Here is a 15843-nt window from a genome sequence, read left to right as displayed (position 1 = left end):
CCAGCAGAATAGTGAGTGCAGCTCTGGAGTATAATACAGGATGTAACTCAGGATCAGTAATGTAATGTATGTACACAGTGACTGCACGAGTAAAATAGTGAGTGCAGCTCTGAAGTATAATACAGAATATAGCTCAGGATCAGTAATGCAATGTATGTACACAGTGACTGCACCAGCAGAATAGTGAGTGCAGCTCTGGAGTATAATACAGGAGGTAACTCAGGATCAGTACAGGATCAGTAATGTAATATATGTACACAGTGACTCCACCAGCAGAATAGTGAGTGCAGCTCTTGAGTGTAATACAGGAGGTAACTCAGGATCAGTAATGTAATGTATGTATACAGTGACTGCACCAGCAGAATAGTGAGTGCAGCTCTGGAGTATAATACAGGATGTAACTCAGGATCAGTAATGTAATGTATGTACACAGTGACTGCACCAGCAGAATAGTGAGTGCAGCTCTGGAGTATAATACAGGATGTAACTCAGGATCAGTAATGTAATGTATGTACACAGTGACTGCACTAGCAGAATAGTGAGTGCAGCTCTGGAGTATAATATAGGATGTAACTCAGGATCAGTAATGTAATGTATGTACACAGTGACTGCACCAGCAGAATAGTGAGTGCAGCTCTGGAGTATAATACAGGATGTAACTCAGGATCAGTAATGTCATGTATGTACACCGTGACTGCACCAGCAGAATAGTGAGTGCAGCTCTGGAGTATAATACAGGATGTAACTCAGGATCAGTAATGTAATGTATGTACACAGTGACTGCACTAGCAGAATAGTGAGTGCAGCTCTGGAGTATAATATAGGATGTAACTCAGGATCAGTAATGTAATGTATGTACACAGTGACTGCACCAGCAGAATACTGAGTGCAGCTCTGGAGTATAATACAGGATGTAACTCAGGATCAGTAATGTAATGTATGTACACAGTGACTGCACCAGCAGAATAGTGAGTGCAGCTCTGGAGTATAATACAGGAGGTAACTCAGGATCAGTAATGTAATGTATATACACAGTGACTGCACCAGCAGAATAGTGAGTGCAGCTCTGGAGTATAATACAGGAGATAACTCAGGATCAGTAATGTAATGTATGTACACAGTGACTGCACCAGCAGAATAGTGAGTGCAGCTCTGGAGTATAATACATGATGTAACTCAGGATCATTAATGTAATGTATGTACACAGTGACTGCACCAGCAGAATAGTGAGTGCTGCTCTGGAGTATAATACAGGATATAACTCAGGATCAGTAATGTAATATATGTACACAGTGACTGCACCAGCAGAATAGTGAGTGCAGCTCTGGAGTATAATACAGGAGGTAACTCAGGATCAGTAATGTAATGTATATACACAGTGACTGCACCAGCAGAATAGTGAGTGCAGCTCTGGAGTATAATACAGGAGGTAACTCAGGATCAGTAATGTATGTACATAATGACTGCACCAGCAGAATAGTGAGTGCAGCTCTGGAGTATAATGCAGGATGTAACTCAGGATCAGTAATGTAATGTATGTACACAGTGACTGCACCAGCAGAATAGTGAGTGCAGCTCTGGAGTATCATACAGGAGGTAACTCAGGATCAGTAATGTAATTTATGTACATAGTGACTGCACCAGCAGAATAGTGAGTGCAGCTCTGGAGTATAATACAGGATGTAACTCAGGATCAGTAATGTAATGTATGTACACAGTGACTGCACCAGCAGAATAGTGAGTGCAGCTCTGGAGTATAATACAGGATGTAACTCAGGATCAGTAATGTAATGTATGTACACAGTGACTGCACCAGCAGAATAGTGAGTGCAGCTCTGGAGTATCATACAGGAGGAAACTCAGGATCAGTAATGTAATTTATGTACATAGTGACTGCACCAGCAGAATAGTGAGTGCAGCTCTGGAGTATAATACAGGATGTAACTCAGGATCAGTAATGTAATGTATGTACACAGTGACTGCACCAGCAGAATAGTGAGTGCAGCTCTGGAGTATAATACAGGATGTAACTCAGGATCAGTAATGTAATGTATGTATGCAGTGAGTGCACCAGCAGAATTGTAAGTGCAGCTCTGGAGTATAATACAGGATGTAACTCAGGATCAGTAATGTCATGTATGTACACAGTGACTGCACCAGCAGAATAGTGAGTGCAGCTCTGGAGTATAATACAGGATGTAACTCAGGATCAGTAATGTCATGTATGTACACAGTGACTGCACCAGCAGAATAGTGAGTGCAGCTCTGGAGTATAATACAGGATGTAACTCAGGATCAGTAATGTAATGTATGTACACAGTGACTGCACCAGCAGAATAGTGAGTGCAGCTCTGGAGTATCATTCAGGAGGTAACTCAGGATCAGTAATGTAATTTATGTACATAGTGACTGCACCAGCAGAATAGTGAGTGCAGCTCTGGAGTATAATACAGGATGTAACTCAGGATCAGTAATGTAATGTATGTACACAGTGACTGCACCAGCAGAATAGTGAGTGCAGCTCTGGAGTATAATATAGGATGTAACTCAGGATTAGTAATGTAATGTATACATACAGTGACTGCACCAGCAGAACAGTGAGTGCAGCTCTGGAGTATAATACAGGAGGTAACTCAGGATCAGTAATGTAATGTATGTACACTGTGACTGCACCAGCAGAATAGTGAGTGCAGCTCTGGAGTATAATACAGGATGTAACTCAGGATCAGTAATGTAATGTATGTACACAGTGACTGCACCAGCAGAATAGTGAGTGCAGCTCTGGAGTATAATATAGGATGTAACTCAGGATTAGTAATGTAATGTATACATACAGTGACTGCACCAGCAGAACAGTGAGTGCAGCTCTGGAGTATAATACAGGATGTAACTCAGGATCAGTAATGTAATGTATGTACACAGTGACTGCACCAGCAGAATAGTGAGTGCAGCTCTGGAGTATAATACAGGAGATAACTCAGGATCAGTAATGTAATGTATGTACACAGTGACTGCACCAGCAGAATAGTGAGTGCAGCTCTGGAGTATAATACAGGATGTAACTCAGGATCAGTAATGTAATGTATGTACACAGTGACTGCACGAGTAAAATAGTGAGTGCAGCTCTGAAGTATAATACAGAATATAGCTCAGGATCAGTAATGCAATGTATGTACACAGTGACTGCACCAGCAGAATAGTGAGTGCAGCTCTGGAGTATAATACAGGAGGTAACTCAGGATCAGTACAGGGTCAGTAATGTAATGTATGTACACAGTGACTCCACCAGCAGAATAGTGAGTGCAGCTCTGGAGTGTAATACAGGAGGTAACTCAGGATCAGTAATGTAATGTATGTATACAGTGACTGCACCAGCAGAATAGTGAGTGCAGCTCTGGAGTATATTACAGGATGTAACTCAGGATCAGTAATGTAATGTATGTACACATTGACTGCACCAGCAGAATAGTGAGTGCAGCTCTGGAGTATAATACAGGATGTAACTCAGGATCAGTAATGTCATGTATGTACACATTGACTGCACCAGCAGAATAGTGAGTGCAGCTCTGGAGTATAATACAGGATGTAACTCAGGATCAGTAATGTAATGTATGTACACAGTGACTGCACCAGCAGAATAGTGAGTGCAGCTCTGGAGTATAATACAGGATGTAACTCAGGATCAGTAATGTAATGTATGTACACAGTGACTGCACTAGCAGAATAGTGAGTGCAGCTCTGGAGTATAATATAGGATGTAACTCAGGATCAGTAATGTAATGTATGTACACAGTGACTGCACCAGCAGAATACTGAGTGCAGCTCTGGAGTATAATACAGGATGTAACTCAGGATCAGTAATGTAATGTATGTACACAGTGACTGCACCAGCAGAATAGTGAGTGCAGCTCTGGAGTATAATACAGGAGGTAACTCAGGATCAGTAATGTAATGTATATACACAGTGACTGCACCAGCAGAATAGTGAGTGCAGCTCTGGAGTATAATACAGGAGATAACTCAGGATCAGTAATGTAATGTATGTACACAGTGACTGCACCAGCAGAATAGTGAGTGCAGCTCTGGAGTATAATACAGGATGTAACTCAGGATCATTAATGTAATGTATGTACACAGTGACTGCACCAGCAGAATAGTGAGTGCTGCTCTGGAGTATAATACAGGATATAACTCAGGATCAGTAATGTAATATATGTACACAGTGACTGCACGAGTAAAATAGTGAGTGCAGCTCTAAAGTATAATACAGAATATAGCTCAGGATCAGTAATGCAATGTATGTACACAGTGACTGCACCAGCAGAATAGTGAGTGCAGCTCTGGAGTATAATACAGGAGGTAACTCAGGATCAGTACAGGATCAGTAATGTAATGTATGTACACAGTGACTCCACCAGCAGAATAGTGAGTGCAGCTGTGGAGTGTAATACAGGAGGTAACTCAGGATCAGTAATGTAATGTATGTACAGTCATGGCCAAAAGTATTGAGAATGAGACAAATAGTAATTTTTCCAAAGTTTACTGCTTCATTTTTTGTAAGGGCAATTTGCCTATACTCCTGAATGTCAAAGAGTGATCAGCTTAGCAGCAATTACTGTACTTGCAAAGTCAATATTTGCCCAGAAAATGAACTTTAACCCCCAAAACACATTTCAACATCATTGCAGTCCTGCCTTAAAAGGAGCAGCTAACATCGTTTTAGTGATTGATCCATTAACACAGGTGTGGGTGTTGATGAGGACAGGGCTGGCGATCAATCAGTCATGATTAAGTAAGAAAGACATCACTGGACACTTTAAAAGGAGGCTGGTTCTTGGTATCATTGTTTCTCTTCAGTTAACCATGGTTATCTCTAAAGAAACACGTGCAGCCATCATTGCACTGCACAAAATTGGCCTAACAGGGAAGAGTATCGCAGCTACAAAGATTGCACCTCAGTCAACAATCTATCGCATCATCAAGAACTTCAAGGAGAGAGCTTCCATTGTTGTCAAAAAGGCTCCAGGGCGCCCAAGAAAGACCAGCAAGCGCCAGGACCGTATCTTTAAACTGTTTCAGCTGCGGGATCGGACTACCAGCAGTGCCGAGCTTGCTCAGGAATGGCAGCAGGCTGGTGTGAGTGCTTCTGCACGCACTGTGAGGCGGAGACTCTTTGAGCAAGGGCTGGTTTCAAGGAGGGCAGCAAAGAAGCCACTTCTCTCCAGAAAAAACATCAGGGACCGACTGATATTCTGCAAAAGGTACAGGGAGTGGACTGCTGAGGACTGGGGCAAAGTCATTTTCTCTGATGAATCCCCTTTTCGATTGTTTGGGACATCTGGAAAACAGCTTATTCGGATAAGAAGAGGTGAGCGCTACCACCAGTCTTGTCTCATGCCAACTGTAAAGCATCCTGAAACCATTCATGTGTGGGGTTGCTTCTCAGCCAAGGGAATCGGCTCACTCACAGTCTTGCCTAAAAACACAGCCATGAATAAAGAATGGTACCAGAATGTCCTCCAAGAGCAACTTCCCCCAACCGTCCAAGAGCAGTTTGGCGCCCAACAATGCCTTTTCCAGCATGATGGAGCACCTTGCCATAAAGCAAAGGTGATAACTAAATGGCTCATGGAACAAAACATAGAGATTTTGGGTCCATGGCCTGGAAACTCCCCAGATCTTAATCCCATTGAGAACTTGTGGTCAATCATCAAGAGACGGGTGGACAAACAAAAACCAACAAATTCTGGCAAAATGCAAGCATTGATTATGCAAGAATGGACTGCTATCAGTCAGGATTTGGTCCAAAAGTTGATTGAGAGCATGCCAGGGAGAATTACAGAGGTCTTGAAGAAGAAGGGGCAACACTGCAAATATTGACTTGCTGCATTAACTCATTCTAACTGTCAATATAACCTATTGGTACTCATAATATGATTGCAATTATATTTCTGTATGTGATATAAACATCAGACAAACACTAATAAAAACCAGAGGCCAGCAGATCATGTGAAAATATCATTTTGGTGTCATTCTCAAAACTTTTGACCATGACTGTACACAGTGACTGCACCAGCAGAATAGTGAGTGCAGCTCTGGAGTATAATACAGGATGTAACTCATAATAAAAAATAAAGCCTAAAATCAATATTTATCCCGTACAGAATACATCAAATAAATCTACATAAACATTACTTATTCTATCTATTTTTTTTCAGTACTGGAGACAACAGATTACCTGGTAATTATGGGTTTCTGGACCAAGTTGCCGCCCTCCAATGGATACAGGAAAATATTGCATATTTTGGAGGTGATCCCTCATCTGTCACTATATTCGGTGAATCTGCTGGTGGCATCAGCGTTTCCGCTCTTGTAAGTTTTGTCCAGTAATTGTGAACTTATCATCCCTGGGAAAATCTTCTATGTCTGCTCATTGACTTCTTAAAGTAATTATCTTCTTTATTCTTACACATGCATGAGAAAATGCTTATAGAGCATTTTTTGTTTCATGATCGTACTTAATAAATTACAGGTCAGTGTCCAATATTGAGATTTGAGAGTCCTCAGTGGTTGATACCTTTTAATGGCTAACTGAAAAGATGGTAACAGATTGCAAGCTTTCGAGACTAGGTCAATGTCCAAAAACTGCAAAAAAAATCAGAAAAGAGAACAATAAGTGTGTTGAATCCATGGGATAAAGACCACAATAACCTGGATTGTCTCCTCTTCTAGGTGGCGTCTCCTTTAGGAAAAGGTCTGTTCCACCGCGCCATCGCAGAGAGCGGATCCGTAGCTATGGCCGGCCTGGTGGTCAGCACGTCTGAAGAGCTCATCCCCTTCCAAAATGTAATTATAACTCCCCCTATCTATCCCAATAGGAATAACACCGGTGTCTGAGCAGATGCATATTAATTTGCAAGGAGAGTGCAACCAAATAAACTTTACACTCTTTGATGGGCAAAAGCCACAACTACATTTTGCTGTTTTCACCACATCAAAAAAACAAGAAAAAAAAAAAGATAAAAATAAAATAAGGAAAAAAAACAGTCCTGAAATGTCTGTATGTGATATCTGAATAAAAGACCATTTTTCTCTGCAGAAAATATCGGAGTTATCGGGCTGTGATCTCACCTCCATAAAAGACTGTCTGATGAAGAAATCAGAGGAAGAAATTTACACAATTACCAAAAAAATGGTAGGTGTTGTGTCTCACTACAACAGTATCGCCGCCCTGGGAACTACATGGACAATGTTTAATATCCAAATTACATGAATTGCTCAATTTGTTTTAGTTTTCCATCTCTTTTCCTGCTAATATTTTTCTCCCCTTTGTTGTTCGAGTTTTTGTTTTAGCTGTAAATATTTTTTGAACGTTTTGAAACAAACAAAAAAAACAACTTTACAAAATGACAAAAGTATAAACTTTTGATTATAGGTAAAAACAATACAAGAGAAAGGTGTTTGGGGTGATGTCTAAAGAAAGAAGTGGAGAAATAAGGGTGAGAGGTATAGGTGTATCTCACAAAATTAGAATATCATCAAAAAGTAAATTTATTTCAATTCTTCAATACAAAAAGTCAATGACTGCCTTCTGGACATCTGTCAAGTCAGATGTGTATCCCATGAGCAAGCTCTTGGAAAAGGGCGGTTACCGTAGATTGCAGATCACTGAAGCATCTCAATCACCTTTTCGTGAGAAGTGAGAGCAGAGGTAGTGTTATCCATTGTTAACAAGGAACAAGGTCTGGAGGTCATACTGATGCCGTGACCTGCCAGCAGTCTGTTTTTAGAGGTGGGTTGAGGCGAAGCAGAATGGCGAGGTATGGACGTTGACAGTGTAAGGGGAGTATGGAAATCTTGAGAGGCTCAGCCCAGTCGTAGGATGGGAGATTAAAATGGTAGAATATACTGTAGATAGAGTACATAATATATGATAGAATATTGTGCGTTTTGCTCAGCAAGGTAAAAGAGTTTTAGGTTAAGTCATCATGTACAGAACAAAAGTCCATACGGCAATATGGAGGAGCTGGTCAGATCTCGGAGGGCAGCAAAGTAGATCAAATTAGTGCTGAATTATTACGGATCAGTGAGATTTAACGTCAGAGTAGATGTGGTCAGACAAGACGCACAGCTTAAACTCAGAAGAGGTGATTCATCTGAGATGCAGTTATGAGAGCCCCCACAAGATGGCAGCAAAGTACAACCAGTGTTGGATTGTCTGGTTGTCTATGAGGGTTACAGCGCTGGGCGTGCTGGAGGATAACTGACCCTGATGGAGGATGGAGCCCAGGCTGGTCACAGAAGAGGGCTACAGCAAGACCTCTCGCAGCGGAGAAGGGCACCTCACAGGACAGCAGGAGAGACTACTATATGAGGAAGCTCTGCAGGACAGCAATCCGGTAGTTGCACTCGCAGTATTCTGCCTATCAGGCTGGCAGGGCTGCGGTGAGGAGGAAGTCTTACAAGGGGTGAGCGCTAGGGTCAGAGGCGCTCAGAACCTCAGCTATTTGTATGCCAAGATCATTATGGAGGTAATCCAGACCATGTAGATTCGTTATAATTTATATTGTAAGTCCTGTCGGTCATACAAATGCATAGAGTGACTCAATAGCAGACAGATGCCGGCTGTGTTGTACAGCCAGCACCTTCATCTAACAGCACAGATCAGAGCTCGCTCCGATCACTGCTGTTTAACCACTTAAATGCAGCGGCTAATCTCTGACAGCGGCATTTCAGTCTCACGATCTGAGACCCCATTCCTACTAAATGATCTCGGGGTGTTGATGCATTGCCGTAACAGCCGTGGGGTCTTCTGACGGCCCCTGTCACCATCATCTTAAATTCTTAGTGCTCCTGTGAATCTCAGCCACACGCCGGACTTCATAGACCAAGATTTTCATTATATACTGAAATAATGAATGATTGCAGTATATAGTTCAAGAGATTAGGCATTTACGAGTTCAAGACCCCCGGGGGAATCAAAAATGATAGTGTAAAGTAAAAATAAAAAGTAGAAGAAATATAATATAAAAAACAACTAATTCCAATCACCCCCTACTCCATTTCCTGATTAAAAACTATAGAAATTAAGCAAATAAAATAATCATTGATGTCACTACATCTGCAAATATCTGATTTATCAAAATAACAAAGTATTTAACCTGCCTAGAAAAATGCGGTAAAAAAACCCCAAACACTTATTGCAGGTTTTTATTGCTGCACCTACCAATGTGAAGAAACGGCACCAGGGGGGCCCCGCAGAATCCCCCTGTTGCTGCTTCTTGTGGTGGATCCACAACCCGCCACCCACCTGACGTCACACTACGCCAGACAGAGCATGTGATACGGATCTACCCTTTCCACCAACATGACTTTCTGCACCCCCCTTCATCATGTTCACGTGGAAGGCCTTCCTCCTTCCCTAGGCGTGATCCAGGGTGACCAGGTACGTCACGGCATTGAGCTGCTGGTGCACGAGGTACGGGCCTTCCAAGGCCGCCTGAAGCTTGTCCTGGGGTACGGGAACCAGTAACGACACCTTTTGACCCACCTGGTAGGTCCTCTCACAAGTATTCTGGTCGTACCATCGCTTCTGGTCGGCCTGGGCTCGCGTCATATTGTCGTGCACCAGCTGCGCCAAGGCCTGCATTTTGTCACAGAAGCGCACGACATATTCGCTGACTCACACTCCAGGGGTGGCTAAGTCCCCTTCCCAGACCTCCTTCACCAGAGCCGCACGCCGGCCATACAGGAGCTCAAAGGGGGATAACCCCGTTTAGGCCTGTGGAACCTCCCGGTCGGCAAATAGCAGGTGTGGGAGGTATCGCTCCCAGTCGCACCCGTGGGAGTCGACCAACATCTTAAGCATCTGCTTCAGGGTGCCATTGAATTGTTTGCACAGGCCATTGGTCTGCGGGTGGTATGGGCTGGTCACCAGATGTTGCACCTGTATTTGCTTACAGAGGGAATCCATCAGCTGTGACATGAACTGGGTCCCCCGGTCAGTGAGCGGGGAAAACCCACTCGGGAGAAAATCTCCAGTAAGGCGGTGGCCACCTTGTTGGCCCGAATGGATGACAAGGCTACTGCTTCCGGGTACCGGGTAGCATAGTCTACTACCGTCAGTATGAAGCGTTTTCTGGAGCTGCTGGGAGTGGCCATCGAGCCAACCAAATCCACAGCTACTCTCCTGAAAGTCTCTTCAATGATGGGCAGAGTTACCAGTGGGGCTTTGGGACACCGCCCCGCCTTCCCCACCCTCTGACAGGTGTCACATGAACGGCAGTAGGCAGTCACCTTGACCCCCATCCTTGGCCAGTAGAAATTCTGAGCTAGCCTGGCCTTGGTCTTATGGACCTCTAGATGTCTGGCCATCGGACTATCGTGCGCCATCCGCAACAACTCCGCCCGGAATGGATAGGGTACAACTAACTGTCAGTCCCTGGGCCACACCTTCGGTGAACCTCGCTGGACCATTACCCGGTACAGTCGATCTTGGTCCCAGACCACCCGCTCGAGGTATGAGTCTGAAGGAGGCTGTACCGCCTGCTCCTTAAGAGCTTTCAGGCTGATGTCAGTCTCTAATGCTGCCTGAAACACCTGACTGGACGTGGCCAGAATAGACGAAACTGCCACATCTTCTGTCAGTTCCCCGGGACCTGTCTCCTGGCCTCCGTCTGACCTGGCAGCCACTTGGTCGGAAGGGGAGAAGCCGTCAGACTCCCGAGGGGCCCCTGAGGCCCGAGTGCCACCACTGCACGTCACAGCAGCCACGGCCGCTGTGTCCGCTGGTAGCGCCCGCTTTTCCTCTGCTTCTGACCAAGCCTCCAGTCTAAACGGACTACTCTGGCCCTCTAACATTCCGGTTGTGGGGGAACCCTGCCATGCAGCCTTACCTGGGAGCCCTACCTCTCCTTGGTCTGCCCCACCCTTCATGGCATGCTCCTCCTCCACAGCTGTTTGCCCCCTGTTGGTCACCTCTGTGACACCCTCACAGGACCAACTGTTCCAGCTGGCCGACTGACTGCACTCTAAGGCTTTATCACAGTCAACTTGATCAATCTCCTCCCCCCCTAGTGGAGAGGGACACAGTACATCACCCACCCCCGCATCCCCATCAGTAGGCATGTTAATAACATTGGAATCAATAGGGGTGGACATGATGTTGTCCGGCGAGTCAGGCATTTGGGGTTTAGTGGCCACATAGTAGGACACTAGCCGCCCCAAGTCTCTCCCAAGTAAAACACTTGCGGGAATGTTCGGAGCTACCCCCACCTCCTACACTCCCCTCCCAGCACCCGAGTCCAAATACACCTTGGCGACGGGCAGCGCCGGCTCGACGCCTCCAATCCTGGAGATGGCGAGAGTTTTTCCAGGCATCAAATCCTGGGACGACACCAGTTCAGGCTGCACTAGAGTCATCTCAGTGCCGGTGTCTCATAGTCCCACAGCCCTGGCCTGGCCTATGGTAACAGTTTACAGGTTGTCAAGGGACCTCCCACCACCCCCACCCACACACAAAACAGTGGCCGGTCTCTGGGATGGTGACGGGCTCTTCTGGCGCTGGGGACACATGGCTTTGAAGTGGCCCAGCTGTCTGCAAAGGTGACACAGTCAGGGTTCCCCTACCGGCGTGGAGAGGGAAGCATGGGTAGGTGCCCCCTTGGGCTTGGGGGCAGGGACAGCAGGCACCTCGTTTGACTTACTCCTTCTCCAGCCGGCAAGGTTGTTGGAATACTCGTCAGCAAGCACAGGTCCCCTGCGGCTTCCGGTCACGGAGGTATTGTTGGAGGTCCTCCAGGCAGTTCCACAGAAACTGCTCAGTCGCGATGAGCTCTTTCAACTACTGGACTGTGGTGAGCTCCTGTCCTGCAGTCCATTGATCAATGGCTCACAGTAGGGCACGCATGTGATCGACCCAGCTGTCCACAGGACCCTGCTGAAGACTCCGGAGCTTCTTCCGGTACGTCTCAGGGGTCAGGTTGTACTGCCGGACCAGAGCCTTCTTGATGTCCTCATAGGTCAGGGTGGTCTCACTGGGCAGGTACCAAAGATTTCCAGGGCCTTACCCCTAAGGCGAGGGGTTAAGAACCGGACCCACTGGTCCTCAGGCAAATGGTACTGACAGCAGGTTTTTTCAAATGCCAGCAAGAAAGTGTCCAAGTCCCCTCCTTAGTCCAGAAGGGGAAAGTCCTCCGCCCGTAGCTTCAGGATGCAGAGCTCAGGGGACTCAGCACTGCCTGGGACCGGCAGCTTGAGCTGGAGCAGAAGCATATTTTCCTGGTGCTCGCGCTCCCGCTGACGTTCTGCTGCGGCTGTTGCCTAATGACATTCCTGGTGCTCGCGTGCCTTGCGACGTTCCGCCAATAGGGTCTCGAAGATTTCCCTGTCCCCAGCCTGGAGACTTGCAAGGGCAATTTGCATGAGTAGGTCAGAGCCTGCCTGGCTGGGGGAATGGGCAGGTGGTGGGCTGTCCACTGCGGGACCAACCGCTAGCGACTCTTTCCCTGGGATGCCTGAGCGCGACTCCCCTTCTCTTAGAGCGACATTGTTTTCCACACTCTCAACACCATCTGGAGCATTGGACATCTCATTGGTTTTGCTCCTGTGCCACTGGCCATCCTTGAACGCTACGATCACTGACACCGAGAAAAGGTGGTCCACTCAGTCACTGACGTGGCCCCACACTCACTCACTTCCCTGACAGGCTGAGAGGCTCTTTCACTACTCCAGTGAAGCATAGCCTTGTCGGCCTGGTAGAGCTGCCACCGGTCTCTATTTGATATAACAGACATATCGGGCTAGAAACCAGCCCGGTAGCGTGTTCGTTGGACTGAACAACAGGCGTAAGGTTCGGGGGTCGAGATAAAAGAACAGCCCAAGATTAAATTATATATTTAATTGCCATAAGGGCCCACTAAACAATCTACTATATACATAAGGGTTATACATATACAGTGGTCAGAATTGCAAATACAAAAGCATGGTACAAGAAGTATAAGCTGATCTTAAAGTTAGTTACCAGTTTAGATGGAAAGCCTGGCTTGTGGGGGAAGGGCTACCACATGGGGAGGATGTAAGCCCTCACTCGGTTGCTGGACTTGTACAACATGTCTTGATGTCACGGGCTCCCCAGGAACAAAGACAATGGGAGGAGACCTGCAGGAGTATTTAAACTCTCTGGATCACTCCCAGGGCTGGACCTAACTCTCCACCCCCTGACCTAAGCATGCTACCATCTCCCGAAACCAAAATGGGCTACAATTCCTTACTGGATGCCCCTAGGGAGACAGTTCTGCAGTCATCAGATCCAGCTGGACCCCTGCTACGCGTGGAGACCAACCACACTGGTCCTAGGAGTTTCCAAAATGCTGGGACGGGTATCTCTTCGTGCTTACACGCTAGATTGGGCCTGGGATGCAGTCTGGCATTCGCTATCTTCACCTGAGCTAGAAAATCCATTTTGTGAAGAGCTGGGACATATAGTTCTTCCACAACTCGGTATTTAAATATAGTACCTTACACAATAGAGCACATGTTGTGGACAAAGGAAGGGACATCCTGTCAGCAGCTCCAAATTCAGCAATGTTTTCACTACTTAATAGAAAAAAATACTGCAAGTTTTCTATCGCTGTAATGTTACCGACCTGGAGAATCCCAATATCAGGTCGTTTCTACTGAACAGTGAACGCCATAAAAACAATGACGTAATTTTTTTTCTCCACGTTTTAAACTTTTTTTCTCCTTTTTTCTTTATACGATTAAGTGAATGGTGCCATTCAATACTACAACTTGTACAGCTATCTTGATTAAAAAATAAAAACTTACGGCTCTTGGAAGATGAGGAGGAAAAAGGGAAAGTGCAAAATCGTGAGGGGGGTTATTCCTAAATTTTTACTTTGATGGAAGTCAGACATCTGTGTCAGGCAATGTATGAGAATATCAGTGGTCCAGTGTCAAATATTCTGTTCTGCTTTGTCAGGATTGTCAGGGATTCGCGCACACATGATCCCAATTACTCACTACGGCCATCGAGTCGAGAGCATATGGCGTACACACCTGCGGATTCCAACGCATGGAATATGTGTATACGCCCCCAGTACGGTCACTGCCAGCTTCACGATAGCCCAATTACTATTATTCGCTGCCACCACCGATCAATTTTAAAATATAATACAGGCCTGATCGGACGCCTGCTTTCTGGTAGCTTATATGGCTTTGAGGGAGGAACGATTATGGGACAAAAGAAACAGGACTATTAAATTTTATATTTAATCCAAAAGGGAGGCAGTGTTTTTGAAAAATATACAAAAGGTTTTACAAAAGGAGACATTACAGTACAGAATATACAGTTACACAAAATAAATGGGATTAAAGAAGAACTTACTATAAAGATCGCAGAGACTATTCAGTTTAGCTGGAGGGGAGGCGCTCCAATAGACCGTTATCGAACATGACCCATGCTATATGAAATATATGCTCTATCTTCGGCTGGGTCTTTTCTGCCAAAGGGGGAGACCTGCTCACATATCCCCTGTGATGACATTAGATGGGCTGGGCTCCAGCCTTCATATTTTTATTAAAATCTCTAACTTCTAGGATAACTTATCGCTGGTTGATCACAGAAGCTTGCAAGTGACGCCATATTCTTTATTACGAATTTTCCTTTTTTTCAGAGCCTACACATGGCATAGCTGTGGTCCGTTATTTCGGTACTTTTGCGCCACAGCTCACCGGAGGGGCATACAGCTATGGAAAAATAAGCATATTGTTCCTTAACTGACCCTGCCACTAAAGATATGTGTTCCATTATTATCGGAATCATAGAACTTCTGATAAGCCTGCAAACTTCTGTTGAGCAAATGGGGGGTGCCCTGGTTTGTGAGAGAGAATTCTTTTGAAGCCAGGAACTACATCCGTCTCACTTAGGTGTATGTTTATCTCAGGCCTGTGCCACTAGAAAATACACTCGTATGTTAATTGGGTTAGTAGCTCCCTTTGTAAAAAAGAGGCTACGTGGCACTCCTATTGTTTTAGGTGCTCAGATAGGATTCAACTCCAGTGTAAATAACAGCAGAAACCTGGCACTCCAAAAATATGATGAGAGAAGACAATTTTCAAGAATTTTTATTATATGATTCTTCAAAATGACGTTTCGGCCTCATATGGCCTTCATCAGAACAGGGTTCTGCCCAGTGGATGTGTACTTTGTACTAGCATTTGCCTGTTTAGCCACTTCTCCTGTGTGTGCTAATTTGCATAGAGACAGCTACTTAGATTGCCAGCTTTTATACCGATGGTCGATAAGGGAGGGGGGAAGAGCGGTTTGGGAGAAATTCTTAATATTTCTATGATAACTCCCCCTCTTTGAGGTAGCTTAGGGGCCGATTTACAGATCGCCCCTTAAGCATACCTCCTCGGTATCACCTTGACCGGACAGCCCGTCGGCGTTGCCATGTTCACTACCCTTCTTGTGCTGAATGGAGAGCCAGGCACCGCAGTAGTTTACCATTGTCACCAGACACCCGATGCCGCCAGCTGAGGAGGTTGTGGTCAGTCACTGTGGTGAAGTTGCACCCGTATAGATAGGGCTGCAGCTTCCGCAGGGCCCACAATATATGTGACATGCAGAAGTAGTGCTGTTGCTTCAAAAGTATCCAACAACTGTTACAAATAACACAAGCACAGGAGACAGGAAGTGTTATGCTTCAGAAGCATCCAGCAACTAGACGGGTTAACAGTCACAGGAGACAGGGAGTGTTTTAGCAGAGCCCCAGGGGGATTGTGGGGAACTTGTTATTGTAGTCTGGCTGAAGCCGAAGAGAAAGGTGGTGTGTTATTTGG

General features: G+C 45.5%; 1 pseudogene; it reads left to right on the top strand.

The window, feature by feature from the left end:
• LOC141175777 (fatty acyl-CoA hydrolase precursor, medium chain-like) overlaps window positions 1-15843 on the top strand; it is a 120334-nt pseudogene that overhangs the window by 85920 nt on the left and 18571 nt on the right.

Source organism: Phyllobates terribilis, unplaced genomic scaffold (assembly GCF_046119375.1).
Source record: "Phyllobates terribilis strain yellow unplaced genomic scaffold, ASM4611937v1 Scaffold_14__1_contigs__length_39327217, whole genome shotgun sequence".
Lineage (NCBI taxonomy): Eukaryota > Metazoa > Chordata > Amphibia > Anura > Dendrobatidae > Phyllobates > Phyllobates terribilis.
This window is presented reverse-complemented; position numbering and strand designations above follow the sequence as displayed.